Source organism: Nesoenas mayeri (assembly GCF_963082525.1).
Source record: "Nesoenas mayeri genome assembly, chromosome: 1".
NCBI lineage: Eukaryota > Metazoa > Chordata > Aves > Columbiformes > Columbidae > Nesoenas > Nesoenas mayeri.
Window position 1 is genome coordinate 122956611 of NC_137541.1, and position 5971 is coordinate 122962581.

Genomic DNA, 5971 nt, shown 5'->3' on the forward strand with positions numbered 1-5971 from the left:
ATTTTAAAAGCTCCTTCAGCAGCTGACTAATCAATCATCTTCCTTCTCCAGACTAAAAAAATCCCTCCTAGTGGAAAGCAGCATGCCAGCAAAACAGTGCCACATCTGCTCTGCACTTCCAGCCCCTGCTACAGAAGCCTTCAGAAGACTCTGAGAACAGAAGAGCTTGCACTGCCCTCATATTTTCAGCCTCTTCTTTCTCAGTTTTCCATTCCTCAGTCTGGGTTCCCAAGGGCACGACGCTACAGAATTACGTTGTTCACCCAACTATTAGTTCCCACAATAGCGTTGCAAACTAGCCATCTATTTCTGATTAAACTGGTCGAGAAGGGGTGGTTTGGTGAGAGGTGAGGTTTCTGTGCTTTCCTTTTAACATGGAAAGGGAGAGGTGTGGAGGAATGGAGCAGGTAGAAGCCAGCACCATGTGTATGCCAGGCAGTATACATGGGGCAACACGCAGGCAGCATGCAGTAGGATGGCCAGTGCACCTACGGGCAGCTGCCTGATCAGGCAAACAGAATTTAGGAAACCAAGGGCTGAAAGAGAGAGAGGACACAAACCCACAGGAAGCAAAGCTTCTTCCTCATGGGACAACTTCTCTTGTCTTTTTGTGCGGGCAACCTGATCTCTTTCTTAATTTTTAAGGTGCAAAAGTGAAAATGTGGCGGTGTGCTTGTCCTGTGTACAACTATAATGTAGATTTTTAAAATACCATCTTCATCAAAACAAAGGAGCACCCAAAATAACACTTTGAACAGAGTATGAAACAAGCAACAGATTCAGAGCATTAATTTAAGTGTTCAATGCAATAATGTAGGTGAGATTCATAGCAAAACTTCGTATTCCACCTTCTAGAGTTGAGCTTAGGATCGCTTAGGGTTTGTATTAATTTGGTGACTTAATTCTTACTCAGTATTAAGATTGATTTGCTTTTTATTTAATAGAGCATTTTAATCCTGGATCAGTGTAGTTTTACTAGTAATTGCTTCATACTGATCATGTGTCTCTTAGTTTTATTTTGCTTTTAAAAAGCATTTTAATAGCATTTCTAAAATCAAAGCTGCCACTGACTCACTTTTATTTCAGTATGTAACACAGGTCCAGAATATTACAGGGCCTGCTATGGAGACCAGGTTTCCATCTGACTAGGTCTCTCTAGGGAACTAGTGGTTTTATACTGTTGTTACATTTTGCTCCTACATTTCGAGTTGGCAGTAAATTTCTGGGGGCACTGGTCCCCTCCTGCCTGCCACTGACTCACTGGATGACTTGCATTGCTACCCAACCTCAGCCTCCCCCTCCTCCCTGCCTTACTGCTCACCCCCAAAACCAGGTTAGTATCTATTCCTCAATTTGTTAATTGTATTACATGAAGATTCTTCAAGTGATGACTGCAGTTAGAAGGAACGCAAAGCCACTTTGATACTGACAAGCAACTACCCTTTTAACTTCATTCAGTTTAGTCCCAAAGTAATAGAAGCTGTTGAATTCTTTGGCTTAAAATTCAGCTGCAGAGCAGCAGAGGAATCACTATGTCTTGAGCCTCTAGAATGCTGGCAAAGCCCCTTCCAAATTTTCCAAATCCCTCCCCAGATGAGTCTGCTTAGAGCTTGACTGGTGAAAGGCTATAACACACTGCGCCCTTTTACAAATAATTGACAATGAGATATTTGATATCTGAACGGGTTTTGAACCTTGCCAATGCAGAATCTGACTGTAGCTACTGAAGGAAATCTGGGCAGGGCCATAGTGTCGATATAGGTAAGTTACACGTGTCCAATTACTCTAGCAACCCTAATGTTTACTCTAACAGAAGCAGTGTCTCCAGGTATAGAATCCAACCTATTTCTTTTCTGCAGGCAGGAATAGCAATGAATGTAAACTAACTCCTTGGATATCGATGTTCCCAAGAGATAACACTGTTCCTGACTGACCACTAAAGCTAAGAACATGATGCAGAGTACAACTCAAATCCCTCTGAACAAGGGATGAAACATGAAAAATGAGAAAAGGTAAAATGCATAAGCAACCTATACATAAGACCTTCAACTAGAACAAGTCAGCAGTGCACCACTAATATCTACAGCTCAGTTCCAGCATTGTGGCATGGGCAGGCTTTGCAACAAGCAGCTTTATTTATGCAATTTTTTATGGTGATGGGTTTCCAGCTGATCATGAAAAGATCACTGCCTGTGCACCTTCCTGGATAAGGATGACTGTGCCACAGTGGGCATCCATAGAGCTAGCATGGCATGTGCTTAAAAGCCTTTAAGCATCCTTCATCACAGTATGTCAGCCAAAATGCTGCTGCAGAGGGTGACACGTCCACTGCCTGAAGCACTTTTCCTGCTCACATGTGCGTTGTCGCTGCTCTAAAGGCCTCTGCCCTGAACAGATACTTTGACTTTGAATCATATTGGTTCAATTTCAGTAACCTTCAACTTGACAATCTTGTTCCAAGTGTTTTTTATGATGGCTTATGTTGACCACTGGAGCCCAAAATCACAGATTAAAAGCTAGTCCACTAAGGGAAAAGGTCTTTCTTAGGAGTCAGATCTCATTTTTTTCTCAAGGGAAACCAATAACCAGAAGACCTTACTGACATGTAACTCAACAATATAATGCTATCTTGAGCTGGTGGAGGAGTATCACAGGAAAGGGGAAAACAATATGTTTGCTTCAAATTCAACCCATTGCACTGCTGCAATGTGCAGCTGAAGAAAAGTACACAAAAACTTTTCTAAATGCCTTGTTGATATTTCATTAAAATAACTGAAGTGCTCAGGAATGAGTCTAGATTAAATACATGGAGTACTTACAAAATTTGTATCTTCTTGAAGAAGACAAAAGTTCTAGAGCATCAGAAAGATCCCTCAAACTCAAATCCAAGAAAAAAGCACTCTGAAAACTCCAGCAGCACCTTTGAAATATTGTTTTCCAAGCTTTTTTTTCTATATTACAATTCTGTAGTGCCTTATCATTCAAATACTGTTAAACTTCATGCTAATACATCCTTTACACTGCCATATTAAGAGCTGTTTATGGTAATGCAGATATTCCCAGGCATTAAGTGGGATACTTTCACCACAACAAGTGATTTTAGTCCTGATATAACTGCACTCCAACTAAGGACTATACCTTTATCATAATAACAATACAAAACCATAAAAACACACACTTCTAACTGAAACAGTTATATTGGGTGGAAAAAAAAAAAAAAGTAATATAGGCCAGTCCTTAGCATTGATAATGTTGAAACACTGGTAACTTTATGAATGCTCTGTTGAAAAAAACGTGACTAAGAAGACTGAAGACTGAGAGTATGGCTCAGTGGGATCTGGCTAGCACCCTATAAAACAACATCACACTTCCCTTATAAAAATCTTGCCACTGAAATACCACCCAAACATTAGAGTGCTTAGGAATGAGCAATGAAGGAACCAAACTGCTTCCCTCCTGCTGAATATAGTCCTTCATCACTCACTCCCACCTCATTATCTCAGTCACTCATGGCCATGCATGAACCGCTCTATCTTAGACCACAGGTATGTCTTTCAGTACCTTCCAGTTCTTGGGAGATGTGCTGTTCAACCTGCTGCTCCTCCACTTCCCATCATACCCATTACCTTCTCCTCACGTCTCCACTGTTCTCTTACCGGTGCTCTTTTTGCCTGCATGCTCGTCACTGATATCACTGGTATATGCTTGCTCTCCCAGAAAACTCCTTCCTTTTTCACCCTCTGTCAAGGAACAACGCCTCGACCAATGCTGCCTGTGGTTCAGCAGCTCTCAGGTGTTTCATCTCCTTCAGGTGGCTCAAAGCTGGCTCTCCCTGAGTCTCTACATTCCTCACACCATGTCATGTTCCCACTGGGGCATTCAAGCCCACACAAGACCATGGGCTCCTCCCAGCCATTACTCTTGTCTGTGGTAGAGGATTCTGGGGCACTCACACATGTAGCAAAAGCTTTGCTTTGGGAGATATGACACATTTGCTGAAACATTAATGAAATGCTTAGAACCATAAAAGCATCTGCCAAACATAATTAAAAATTTAACGGAGCTGCTTATGAAAAACATAAATGCTTGTTTGAGGCAATGCTATATACTGTTGAGAAACATCACCATTTCATTGACTGAGTTAACTTACCAAGTCTTTTTGAAGAAATGAGCTGTGCTAAGTCACTACCTCTTGCTTTAAATTAGGAAAAGCTAATTCCTCTTTCATTCTAAAGCCTGTTTCTTATGTTTTTATATCCTTATGATAGGGAGGATCTAATTAACCCTTTACATGAGCTCTGCTGGGCCCATTCCTGCATATCTGGTTACCTTAATGTGAGCAAATAAATTCCAAAGATGACACAGGAGCATTCACATGACTCAGGTTACTAACTCCAGAAAGCTACTGCTGTTTCCAGGATTGAAGCCACGGTGTGAAGATTACTGCATAGTAAAACCATTTGAATATATTTGTACTAGCCTTCTAGATAATATTTAGAAATTATTCAGAAATAGGCTACTCTTAGGATAAAAACTGACAGTAGAAGATTAGGATAATCTACAGTTTATGTAGACTTTGCAGCCCCCCGTCAGCCTGTGCTCAGCCCAAGACAAAGCTAAGGATCCCATGATTTACACACACACATACACAGAGTTCCTGCAGATCTGTTGAATTTAATCCAATCTTTCCAAAGCTCTCGTCTGCTACTTTATACACTCCCCACTATGTTAAACAAAATCCTCTTCTCAGTATCATACTACATAAGCCATTAGTCTTTGCAGCTCCTTGTAAGGAGTATGCGATTAAAACAATGCAGAGCCAATCAAAATTATCACTGTCTAAAATGTCTCTCTCTTCCCCATGGGTTCTTGGCTGGTTGCTGCTTCCATCCCAGTTCCCTGACATCCTCCACAGCCGGGCACAGCAGAGGGGCTACAGGGGGAGGAACAAAGGTGGCTCCAAGCCACTTTCATGTCTCATACCCTGTGCCAGCCCTGCTTACGCTGTGCTGGCTTGCAGGCCATCCCCCCAGGGACCCTGATGTCAGCCCAGAGCAACTAGTTGCAACACATTCGGGTTCCTTCCCGCCAGCTCCCCTTAGCTCCACTCCCGTGCCAGAGGCTGCAGCAGGGGATGGCAGCAAGTCCCCCCATCAGCCCAGGAAACGTCCCTACTGGTGCTCTCACCCCAAAGGCTGAGAGCAGCTGGGTTCCCTGCTCCTCTGCTCACCTGCAGAAGGCAGAGGGGCCAGGTCCCAGCAAAGGCTGCAAGCACTGTGTAACTGGGAAGAGGAAGGGACAGAACAAGGTAGTAAGCTTCATTTTCCAGAGAAATTTTCCTCTAAATACTCATCATCAGCAGATAAAAGTCCTGTTTCCATGACATAAAACATCACCATCCCTTAACAGCATTTGTAAACAGGATACACAGTATTGCAAAATTATTTCCCGGGCTAATGAAGTGGAGGAATCACCAGGGTGAGATAAGAGAAGCACTGTCAGTCTCACTGGTCCCCATATGTAAGCCACTTGGTTGCTCCAGCATCACCTCCAAGTGTAGCTTGGGTTAAACTAGAAGACTTGTTCTCTTGAAGAACTTGAAACATTAAAAAACGTTCAAATACGTGGTTTCTTGTCCTTGCCATTTTCTTACCTCTATTTGTTTGCTTGGTAATGATTACTTCAGGCATTTGTGTTGCAAAAAGTCACCAATTTTGTCTTTTTTTAAAAAAAATAAATAATAATAATAATAATAATTGGTTTGTTCAAAATCATGAGATCTACCCTCCCTGCTCTAGCTTGCTGCTTGGAGACACATGTTCAATTCCCTGTTCTGCCACAGATTGTCAACATCGCCTTGTCCACATCATTTTCTCTACGTGTGGCAACATAAGGGAGGTGGCTGCATTTCCTCTGGGGAAAGAGAACATAAACTGAGAAAGTAAATCCAATAAAGAAAGCGCGATATTCC